A 13148-nucleotide genomic window follows, 5' to 3' on the forward strand; every position below is an offset into this window, starting at 1 on the left:
TATGTGATGTTGCATGTTAACACTCTGTTGCTATAGCGGTCACAGCGGTCTGGTTAGTGTATTTCGTGTTTTTTCCGTCTTTCATTAAATCATGCATTCACACCACGCTGCGCTTTGGTAAGTCAGGAGGAATGGGCCAACATTCACCCAACTTATTATGGGAAGCTTGTGGAAGGCCTCCCAAAACGTTTGACCCAAGTTAAACAATTTAAAGGCAATGCTACCAAATACTAATTGAGTGTATGTAAACTTCTGACCCACTGGGAATGTGATGGAAGAAATAAAATCTGAAATAAAACATTCTCTGCTATTATTCTGACATTTCACATTCTTAAAATAAAGTGGTGATCCTAACTGACCTAAAACAGGGAATTTTTACTAGGATTAAATGTCAGGAATTGTGAAAAACTGAGTTGAAAAGTAGTTGGCTAAGGTGTTGGTAAACTTCTGACTTCAACTGTATATCTCAGGTTGTTGTTAAACTCTTCGTAGGTGTGTGCCTGTGAGAATTATATCGGTCTGTTGGTATCTACAGTGTATACTTTATGGACTAATCCTGTGGGCTGTTTTTTTTAGCCAGTTGGATGTAATTTCTGCAAATGAGGAGTTCCAGTCTGCATATTTGAGTGGCCAGGAGATGTACTTAGATGTACAGGAGGTGTAAAGTAACTATACTGAACAAAAATATCAACACAACATGTACATTTTTGGTCCCATGTTTAATGAGCTGAAATTAAAGATCCCAGAAATGTTCCATATGCACAAAAAAACATACTTCTCTCAAATGTGTACACATCCCTGTTAGTGAGCATTTATCATTTGCCAAGATAATCCACCCACCTGACAGGTGTGGCATATCAAGAAGCTGATTAAACAACAGTATTATTACATAGGTTCACCTTGTGCTTGGGACAATAAAAGGCCACTCTAAAATGTGCAGTTGTGTTATGCAATTGGCATGCTGACTGCAGGAATGTCTACCAGAGCAGTTGCCAGATAGTTTAATGTTAATTTCTCTACCATAAGCCACCTCCAACATTGTTTCAGAGAAATTGGCAGTACGTCCAACCGGCCTCACAATTGCAGACCACGTGTAATCACACTAGGCCAGGACCTCCACGTCCAGCTTCTTCAACTGGGGTATCATGTCAGACCAGCCACCCTGACAGCTGATGAAACCGTCTTAGGGAAGCTCCTCTACGTACTCATTGTCCTCACCAGGATCTTGACCTGACTACAGTTTGGCATCATAACCGACTTCAGTGGGCAAATGCTCACTTTCGCTGGCCACTGTCACGCTGGAGAAGTGTGCTCTTCACGTATGAATCCCGGTTTCAACTGTACGGGGCAGATGGCAGACAGCGTATAAGGCGGTGTGTGGGCGAGCGCTCATAAAATAAATGAAGACACTACTTGAAGTTATTTCCTACTGTACATTAATTTCCTCTCTTTCAATGTAATGCATGGAAATGATAACGTTCAAGTAACCTTAGCGGAATTAGCCAATTGTTAAGGTCAATGTTTTTGTTTTAAAAGTAACTCAATTCATTTTACTCTGAGCTACTTATTACGTTTACTCAAGTCTTTTTTTTACAACAGTAATTTTTACTTAGACTACTTGAGTAAAATGTTAACAGTACTTCTACTTGAGTAACATATTTCAGTACTCTTTCCAGTACTTTTTCCATCCCTGGTACTTAGCTCTGTGAATAATGCATGTGTCTGTGTTGGTGGGGATGTGTGATGTTTTAGTACAGTGTGTTCCTGTTTGCATGTGTGTGTTGTTTGTGTGTGTGTGTGTCTTTTCTCTCTGCGTGTGTGGCTCTGGGCAGGAGCTCAGGCCCTGCGGAGGGCTCATCATCCAAGAACCCCCTTCCCTGCAGGCATGGGTCACAGCTCCCCTTCTATCGTGAAACTCTCTTCCCACAAGCCACCACCACGATGTCTGGTCTGGCCACTGCAACGACACAACAGCTCACCCTACCCCCCCCCCCATCCCTCTCGCTCCATATCATCTCTCTAACTCCCTTCATCCGCCCTCTCTCTCCTGTTACACAGCTGGCAGAGGTCAGCGTGGAGGGCTCCGTTTACCCTGCTCTCACACAGAGACACAGACCTCCATATCACCCAGATTCAGACTTGCTGCTGCTGCCGAACTCTCACGCATTCAGATCTCACTGTCAAGCCACATACAGTATATGTTGTTCATGCTTTTACAATGTAGCACTGGACAGGCCATGATTTTAAATGTGATCTTCACGTATTTCCACGGTGGATTTCAGTTCGATGGTGTGTAAAAAGAAAGTATACGTCTTCACCTTTTATTTTTTAGGAGTTTTAGCACTGACGTGTACGTGTTATTTTAAGTTACCGCTATGAATTTCAGCGCATTCTGCCGACTGATATGTTCACAATAAAACTTGGACTTGATATTGCCCATGTATTTTGACATAGAGCAGTGTTATACGTTTGTGTGCACGTCTTCTGTACTTGTGCTGTTGTGTCGCACCTCTGCTTAGAGTACACTCCAGGTCTTAGCCCAGGTTAGGCAGTAGTGTAGCGCTAAACAGCGGGCCCACACAGACCAAGGCAACACCATTTGTGGATTAGTCTGATGAATTATTCACGGGCGAAAATTCCCCATTGAAATGTGTTAAAGGTCCCTTGCTGGGTTTAAAAAGAGAGCGCTACAGTCAGCATTGACAACAAAAGGTTCAACTTCACACGAGCTCATTTGCATGACAAGTTATTCATTTTAACGTTAGACTTTTTGCTCCAACTGTGTGGCTAAAAATATGAATCAATTTAAGACAGATTTTTTTTTCTTCCCTGTAACCTTGTTGTTGAATGGTTTGCCACACAAAGCAAAAACAATTAGCTCCGTGGGGCACTTTTGAAAAGTATTTTTTTTATATGAAGTTTGTACAGAGCTGCTGATGGTGAAGTCTTGTAAAATAGTCATGTGAAAACAGAGCCTACGTGTTTCACTGTATGATGTAACACCTTGCCAATAGTTCCTATGTAATTGTATCTAGCATATACAGTATGTGCAACATATTACAAAGCAGACCAAAACTGCCTCGCCTTCATATTGTCAACATACGCGTACTGTGTAGCCTACTGTATGGGATGGAACATTGATGACAAGGCAAGTCACTGAAGTAGGAAAATGGGTCACACATACTTCGCTGGAATTGTATAGTGGTTACTAAGACCTCTGGATTCCATATGTGCATTAAGTATTAAAATACGTTTTTCTGTGTGTTTTTTTCCCCTGCAGGAGTCCTGAATGATGTATGTAATACATATCAGATGACTCTAAGCGGTTCTAAGCAGTTCTTACTCCTGCTGTATCCTACCTGTGAGAACCACACAAATGTACGTTTTATATCAAACTATTCCCCAGAATTTACACTAGGAGTAGAGGGATGATGATAATAATGCAACAATTGTTTTGGTTTCTCATTGGATGGCAAGGTGACTCATGAGAGAGAGCACCATATTTCAAACAATTCCAACAATCGTTCCCCTTTAACCCATAAAAGTTTAAGCTATATGGGTGATGGGTGACATTCTACTAAGCTATATGGGTCATGGGTGACATTCTACTAAGCTATATGGTATTGTTTTAAGAAGGTCATACCTAGCACAATTTAGATATTTGATTTACATTTTTAAGACTCCTTAAAGTATAAAAAAAATATGTGAAAACATTATTAGATGAACATTTTTATGTGTCCTTATTGCTATTAGCCCATACTGTACAAACACATTGAATAACAGATTCACTACATGGAACAAGAGATTACCCCCCCCCCCCCCCCCCCCCAAAAAAAAAAAAACTATAGGATGTTTGTTCTGAAGTGTCCGTCCTATATCGGAGAGTTGCACTACATATACAGAAGTATTTGGACACCCCTTCAACGTAGTGGATTAGGCTATTTCAGCCACACCCGCAGCTGACAGGTGTATAAAATCGAGCAAACAGCCATGCAATCTCCTTAGACAAACATTGGCAGTAGAATAGCCTTACTGAATGAAGATCTCAGTGACTTTCAACCTTTCCAAAAAGTTGGTTCATCAAATTCCTGCCCTGCTAGAGCTGCCCCAGTTATTGTTAAGTGGAAACGTCTAGGAGCAACAACAGCTCATCCGCAAAGTAGAAGGACACACAAGCTCACAGACGGGACCGCCGAGTGCTGAAGCGTGTATCGTGTAAAAATCGTCTGTCCTTGGTTGCAACAATCACTACTGTGTTGCAAACTGCCATTGGAAGCAACGTCAGCACAAGACCTGTTCATCTTCATGAAATGGGTTTCCATGGCCGAGCAGCCGCACACAAGCCTAAGATCACCATGTGCAATGCCAAGCGTCACGGCTGGAGTGGTGTAAAGCTCACCACCATTAGACTCTGGAGCAGGGGAAACACAAATCTGGGTTTGGCAGATGCCAGGAGAACGCTATCTGCCCGAATGCTTAGTGCCAACTGTAAAGTTTTGTGGAGGAGGAATAATGGTCTGGGGCTGTTCTTCATGGTTCGGGCTAGGCCCCTTAGTTCCAGTGAAGGGAAATCTGAACGCTACAGCATAGAATGACTAGACAATTCTGTGCTTCCAACTTTGTGGCAACAGTTTGGGAAGGAACTTTCCTGTTTCAACGTGACAATGCCCCCGTGCACAAAGCGAAGTCCATAAAGAAATGGTTTGTCAAGATCGGTGTGGAAGAAATTGACTGGCCTGCACAGAGCCCTGACCTCAACACCATCAAACACCTTTGGGAAGAATTGGAATGCCGAATGTGAGCCAGGCCTAATCACCCAACATCAGTGCACGACCTCACAAACACTCTTGTGGCTGAATGGAATCAAGTCCCCACAGCAATGTTCCAACATCTAGTGAAAATCATTCTCAGAAGAGTGGAGGCTGTTATAGCAGCAAAGGGGTTGACAACTCCATATAAATGCCCATGATTTTGGAATTAGATGTTCGACAAGCAGGTCAATCAATCAAATGTATTTATAAAGCCCTTCTTACATCAGCTGATGTCACAAAGTGCTGTACAGAAACCCAGCCTAAAACCCCAAACAGCAAGCAATGCAGGTGTAGGATCAGCTGTCTACATGCTTTTGTTAAGAAAAGTCAGGATTATCATATATATATATATTTTTTTTTTTACATGTTTTTAACCCATTCATTTTGGCACTATACAGTATCCATATACAGTATACTAACATTAATTTGTTTCAACTGGTACCGTCAGACGAGTCTTGTGAGGCCTGTGGGCGTCCTAGAGCAAAACAACTGGCACTAACGTGTTCGTGAGAGTCTCACATATTAGTGTGCAGCCCAAACTGTTCGGACGCTACAGATAGAAGTTGGCAGTCCACAAAAACGGAGAACACAATCGTGTTTGCGTTTCCCTTAGAGGTGTCATAATATAACAAACAAAAATATAAACGCAGCATGTAAAGTGTTGGTAACATGTTTCATGAGCTGAAACAAGAGATTCGCACAAAAATACGCACAAAAAAACGTATTTCTCTCAAATTTTGAGCACTAGTTTGCTTACATCCCTGCTACTGAGCATTCCTCCTTTGCCAAAATAATCCATCTACCTGACATGTGTGGCATATCAAGGAGCTGACTAAGCATCATGGTCATTACACAGGTGCACCTTGTTCTGGGACAATAAAAAGCCACTCTAAAATGTGCAGTTTTGTCACAAAACACAATGCCACAGATGTCTCAGGTTTTGAGGGAGAGTGCAATTGTCATGCTGATTGCAGGAATGTCCACCAGAGCTGTTGCCAGAGAATTGAATGTTCATTTCTCTACCACTCTACTATAAGCCACCCTAATGTCATTTTATAGAGTTTCGCAGTACGTCCAACAGGCCTTACTACCGCAGACCACATGTAACTACGCCAGCCCAGTACTTCCACATCCGGCTTCTTCACCAGACACCAGGACAGCTGATGAAACTGTGGGTTTGACTGACCGAAGAGTTTCTGTACAATCTGTCAGAAACCGGCTCAGGGAAGCACATCTGCGTGCTCGTCATCCTCACCAGGGTCTTGAACTGACTGCAATTCGGTGTCGTAACTGACTTCAGTGGGCAAATGCTCACTTTGGATGGCCACTGGCATGCTAGAGAAATGTGCTCTTGAATCCCGGTTTCAACTCTACCGGGCAGTTTGCAGACAGCGTGTATGGCGTCATGTTTCAGCATGATAATGCACAGACCCATTTCGCAAGGATCTGTACACAATTCCTAGAAGCTGAAAATGTCCCAGTAATTCCATGGCCTGCATACTCACAAGATATGTCACCCATTGAGCATGTTTGGGGTGAACTGGATCGACACGTATTCCAGCGTGTTCCTGCCAATATTCAGCAGCTTTACCCAGCCATTGAAAAGGAGTGGGGCAACATTCCACAGGCCACAATCCACAGCCTGATCAACTCGATGTGAAAGGGATGTGTTGTGCTGCACGAGGCAAATGAGGCAAATGGTGGTCACACTGAGACACTGACTGCTTTTCTGACCCACGCCCCTTTCTGATCCACAGATGTATTCGGACACTACAGACGATTTTGTGAGAGGACCGATTTCTCATGGTCTAACAAACCCTATCTCTGTCACCGTTCACCAGCAGATGCCGAAGTGCCACATCGGCATATGCGGTGGATTGAGACGCATACAATGCAATGCAAAACGGATATCTCTAGCTTAAACTACGCTACTAAGCTCACCCTTAAACAGAATGTTATGGGGATTCTTTTATTATGCAGGGGCGCGAACATAGACTCCAGGGGGTTATTAATTGCCCCAAATTCAATCACCTCCACAGGAAAATATGCTATAGAAATCATGTGTGGTTGTGAATGTAAATGGTTGAAATTGACCACCTTATTAAGGGGAAGGATATTGCTAAAAGCTTTAGTGACCATTATGGGCAAGCCAGATCACCACATGCTAACGCCACATCCACCATGCACACATTTGAGTCATGAAATCCCTAGGCCCCTGGAGAGAGAGGTGAACGGCGTGAAGCTCCCTATAGCCTACTAGATAAGTGAGGGAGTTGAAAGGAGTGGAGAAGCAACAACTTCAAAGCAAGGCCAAGGGGCATTACCTGACAAATAGGTACACCGACACATATCCATCCATATAGGCCAGTGGGCGTGATTAAAAAGACATGAAGAGGATCCAAAGTGTGAGTGGTCAGCTTGGGCCACTGTGTCCAAACTACAGTACACAATACTTATAGGACCACGAGTTTTCACAGGTCGCGTGGTAAGGAAACACTCCTTGCCCCTATGACACAGATACACACTCTACATAACTCCCCCCCCCCCCCCCCCCCCCCCCCCTTCAGCTACGTCCCTCTAAGGCTCCGACATGGTAAGTCATTTGTTAGCATGGCAACATGTAAAAAAAAAAAAAAAAAGGAAAAAAAAGGGGGAATAAATATGGATTTACGGTCGGGGGAGAAGAGCATGGCATCATCAAAGCAACAAACACGCCTCTCCACGCCACTGGTGCCAGTTCAATGAGATGGAGAGATGAAAAAAGAGATGAAAGCTAATGAAAGACAAACATGAGAGGTGGTGAGGGATGGGAGATACGGGGGGATGAGAGGGGGATGGGGGGGGGCGACAGTGTCTGGTGGGGTCCAATCAAAATGCAGCGTGCTGCCATAGTCAATAGCAGGGAGATGAAAAGGATCTGGTACCCAGACTGTGAGGTCTCTGGGAGGGAGGCCTAGCTCTGTGTGTCTGTGTGTGTGTTGGATTGCCAAACCAACAGGCTGCCTTGTTTGCGCCAAGTCCTGTACTCTAGCTCACTGTAGTGCAGTGCAGCGTTAGTGTACATATCACAGGGTGTTCTGTACTGTAGGCGTAACTAGCAGAGAACACATGCAGGTCAGCCTGGAGTAGTGGAGCACAATATGGATTTTCCCCACTGGCCCCCAAAGGTACCAGTACCCTACGTTCCAATACAGAAGCTCCGGCTCAAGGCTACAGTACGGACTGTGTGTACAGTTACAATGAAGCAGCTCAATGAGCTCATGTTTGTGGTTGCATTAGAGACACATGGAAGGACGTCATCGCAGTGCCTGAGATGTTGACGATTTACAGTAATTACTGTCACATGGTCATCGTTAAGTCTTAATCCAAGACTATTTAGGAATACATGGTAATCATGCTACTGACAACTGTGGCATCTATTACTAAACCTTCTGCATGCTACAATGAAACAGGTTGCAATACAGACACGCAAAAGGATGTCATCAAACGGATGATAATGGTGATCATTCGATTACTGTAACATGATCATTGCTTAAAGTCTTGAATATGACATCATGCTACGAATAACATTAAAACCTATTGCTAAGCGTATGGCATTAACCGTGCAACTCCTAAACACCATTCTTAGTCATAGCTGTTGCGTTAGATCAGACTGAAACACCAGTAGTCTGTGGTAGACGGCGCAGACCCACTGTGCTGCGGTGATGTCAGTAAACGGTGCATGTATTCTACTATCGGCTCACCTAATAGAACACAGGCAGTCATTAGCATCTTCCTGGCTGCGGCTATGTGGGATTGCTCGCACGCGCGTTTGTGTCCGTTTGTCTCTTGTATATAAACGCTTACCTGCACATTCGTTTCGAGGGGTCCTCTCCTTCTGTCTCACCCCCCCCCCCCCCCCCTCTCCCAGTCTGTGACTCTCCCTCATTTCTCTCGCTCTCTCGCTTTCTCTCGACGCCCCCAGTCCTCTCTAACCACGATACCCTAAACTTTCAGAAATAGCACTGTGGCCTATACTTTAAATGCATAAACACGAAACCCCTCACTTACTTACCATTGTCTTATCTTTCAAAGCAGATTTCATTATCTATAGTTGTGTATTTCGCTACGTTTTCTACACTTCACTTTAGCACACGGCCTCCCCTATAGGCCTTGCTACTGTATGAGGCCATAGTCTGACAGGGTTTAAACGCAGTGGGTGTGTGATTCATGGTACTGCTGTCCTCTAATTGAGGAGATAAGATCAGCTTGTGTATTAATGGACAACTAATTACCTGACTGGAGGTATTACTGCTGCTATTCTGCAGGTAACGTATGCCTCAGCCAGGGTCACTGCCTCAGCAAAACCCTTTATCTCCGGTCATTAGAGCCATAATGAAGTTATGCTTCCTCTTCTTCCCCCCCTCTCATGTCTATGGCATATTGCACTGGTGGCCAGTGCTCAGTCTTGTGTTATAGGTCTGGGGCTGTATGTCGCCTATATAAAGAGACTGAGAGTAGGAGAGCTGATTTATGGATCAGTTTTTCCTATTAGTTCAGAATGATTAAGAGTGCATGGACAGGGATGACCTGATCCTAGATCAGCACGCCTTTTTGAATATAGGCTTTTGTAACGCGTAGGCTTTAGATGTGTCCTTTCCTGTCGATGGAGGTTGTTTTGTAGCACTGACTGCCCAATGACATATTATACGAGGCCAGTCATTAGAGTTCATGTTCGTAGAGACACAGGTTGCCTGTTAAAGATTGGAATTGTGTGCTATTTTGTTCTGTTTAAGCGTGTGCCATTTGTGAGTGTGCTTGGCTGTTAGCCAGAGAACCTGTTATTTGGGCTCTCTCTCACTGCTGCCAGGCATTTGATACTGGGGTACTTTTACACATATTTAAACCCTGAACATTCAAAGAATGGTGCCGAGAGCAAACAGTGCCGTCAACTGGATATAGATAACTGGAGTGCCACCTGCTGGTAATGAAAGGAAATGCACGTGGAAAGTGCACAATGATACACGCTGTTGGATGTACAGATGCACACACATGCACACACACATGCACACACACACACACACACACACACACAAACACACAAACAAACACACAAACGAGCACACAAACACACAAACACACACACAAACACACACACAAACTCGCACAAACACACACACACACACAAAAACACAAACACACACACAAACACACACACACAAACGTGCGCACACACACACACAAAACATTTTGTTTTACTATCCTTGTGTGGAACAAACAACTATTCCCATTTAAAATCCTATTTTCCTTCACCCGAAACCCAACCCTAACCGTAACCCTGAACCTAACCCTAACCGTAACCCTGAACCTAACCCTAACTCCTAACTCTAAAATGTCCCCACTTGTCAAAACGTTCCTTGTTTTACTATCCTTGTGAAGGCTTCTGGTCCCCACAAGGATAGCAAAACCAAAAACACACACACACAAACACACACACTTACATTCATAGCATATATTCGCTATTGCCATCTGGCTCTATGATGAGTGTTCGATTTCGATTCCTGTCCATCATTTTCTCCCGCTACCTTTGAAACATACTTTGTTAGGATCACACAAAAATGCCCAGATCATTTAAATATCACAAGGATCTGCTGCTCTGTCCAGCAAAATGTCTAGATCTTAGGAGAGTGACATTTTCACACCAGCATTGACACATCTCTCTCTCTCTCTCTCTCTAGAGAGAGATAATCTTCTTGTCTTTCCCTCCCTTGCTTGGCTGCATGCACAGACCCAATGTGCTTCACTATTGTCATTACCAGAAAGCGATTAACTTTTTCCAAAATAAAAAAGCAAAAGGGTTTTTAAAAAAGGGCCCCTTTTCCTTTAGAGGGCCAGAGGCATCTTTTTGCTCCCCTGCTTTTCCTTTAGAGGGCCAGAGGCATCTTTTTGCTCCCCTGCTTTTCCTTTAGAGGGCCAGAGGCATCTTTTGGCTCCCCTGCTTGTCCTTTAGAGGGCCAGAGGCATCTTTTGGCTCCCCTGCTTGTCCTTTAGAGGACCAGAGGCATCTTTTGGCTCCCTTGCTTGTCTTTTAGAGGGCCAGAGGCATCTTTTGGCTCCCCTGCTTGTCCTGTAGAGGGCCAGAGGCATCTTTTGGCTCCCCTGCTTGTCTTTTAGAGGGCCAGAGGCATCTTTTGGTTCCCCTGCTTTTCCTTTAGAGGGCCAGAGGCATCTTTTGTTTCCCTGCTTTTCCTTCAGAGGCCCAGAAGCGAGGGAGGTGCAGAGGAAGGGAAGGAGAAAGAGAGAGGTAGGGATAAAGATGGGAAAGGGAGGAGGATGAGGAGTAGGGGCTCCTGGACCCTCGTTTCCCGTGTCAACCCTTCAGAGCGGGGGATAGTGTTCAGGATCTATTGATCCCAAGTCAGTGGAGCAATAATCCTTCAGACTTGTTTGATTCCGATTGTTGTCTAGGACTCGGTGCGCAGCCCAATCCTCCCTATATAGTACTTTTACTCCCTCTCTCTCTACCCCATCTTCTCATAAAGTGTTGATATGCATGACGGGAGGCCCGGAGAGGTGTTAGTGGTAGTGGTGGTGGGAGGAGAGAGGCAGTCTGGGTATTAAGTGTGTATATATTGCAACAGGAAATGCCTGGCGAGTTGACTGCAGACACAGCAGCTGGGACCTATCAGCGGCCTGACAGGAGACAGGGGCCTGAACGAGGTGTTCACGAGCTGCCAGCCCAGCGGACCTTCCTTCTCTCTGCTTCTCTCGCATTTTCGCTTTCTCACTCTGAGAAGCACTGAGTCTGCACTTTCGAAGTTGGTTCACGTCGACTGACCGACTGGTCGGTGTGGGAGAGTTTGAGACTTCTCTAGGCATCAACAATTTGGGGGTACTTTTTTTCCCAAGATTGCTTTGGCTCTGTAGCAGTTAGGAGGATTTCATGCTGCGACGACTTGGGGTTTGGAACTGAACTGTGTCATCTGCCCCACGCGCTGGAAATGGATCACGTATGCTATCAGCAGGCACGAGAAGACCAAGTTGATCAAACGGGGGGATCGAGTGTGTATAAGCACATTATTGTAAGTCCACCTAAGCACATTATGCAGGGAGGGGGTAAATCTGCTTGCCTGCGTGTTCTTTAATCGGCTTTCCGTCCTTGATAACAATGTGTACCTATTTATATGTGTTTATGTAATGGCCGCCGCAGGTCTGTTATGGTGGGGCCCACTATGGGGACTGGGGGACCTCTGGGTGGTTCAGGGTCCCTCTTTTCACTGAGCTGACTTCTGCATGGGAGCCGGTTAAATCCTGTCTATTCTCCCTGGCACTGCCCTGTGCCAGGAATATGGCTTTGTGCTGTGCAGGTTGAGTCCACACACAACGGGCACAGCCCAATGGGTATTCACTCTTACCAACGAAGGCACTGGGCTGGGGCACAGCAACTTGACACACAGATACAGACAGATGGATTTGGGCAAATACAGGGAAGGAAGGGAAGGAAGGAATTGATTAATTTCAGTTATTGCACATGAAAACAGTTATTCAATTAACTGTACCAGGTTTTAAATAAAATGTTAAAACAAGTCAGGCATATGTAGGCTATTGATATAATTTATGCTACAAAAAAGTGGGTACATGTACAGTATGGCAAGTATCACAAGAAATCACATGATTTGCAAATAAGGTGAAAATTATGATCACACTCTTCCCTATATGTCCTATTTCTCATTGGACCTGCTTTTGGCTAATACTGACTTTGATTTACATGTACCATTTAAATTGTGGCACGGCTTATTCCCGTGCTACTGAGACTTGCATTTATACCAGCTCGATTTTTCCCAAATGCATATTTTATTTCACTTTTGGTTGATGGCCCCATATGGTAAGATGTTTCATTTTCAATACAGAATTCCGGATATAATGAAGCTCAATTAAAAAGCAATATGCAATGACTTTCCGTGATCATTAAGGCCTTTTTTTGACATTTCAACGTGGACACCCTGGTACTTCCTCACTCATTAAACATATTCCTTTTCTCATGTTTGCAGGCTTTCCATCCCTCATTTGCTCCCTCACACCCATTCCCTCACATTCCAAATCTCTACCGTTCTCCCAAAGCGTGCACTTGTAAACTCCCCCTCATGTATTTAAAAGGAATGGACTGCTGTGAGGAATATGAGAAAAGCAATGCTTGCACCAATCCGATGTTTTTAAATGCACGCGGGCGAGTGAACTAGTGCACACTTCTAAACAGTGTATAGAGTCAGAACGCAGCAATTCCCCATAAGTAAAATGTATTTAAAATACATGTAGTATATTTGCATCTTTGCTCAAATGCATGTAATGCCTGACAAT

This window comes from Oncorhynchus mykiss, chromosome 25 (assembly GCF_057628025.1).
Source record: "Oncorhynchus mykiss isolate SJ-2025 chromosome 25, ASM5762802v1, whole genome shotgun sequence".
Lineage (NCBI taxonomy): Eukaryota > Metazoa > Chordata > Actinopteri > Salmoniformes > Salmonidae > Oncorhynchus > Oncorhynchus mykiss.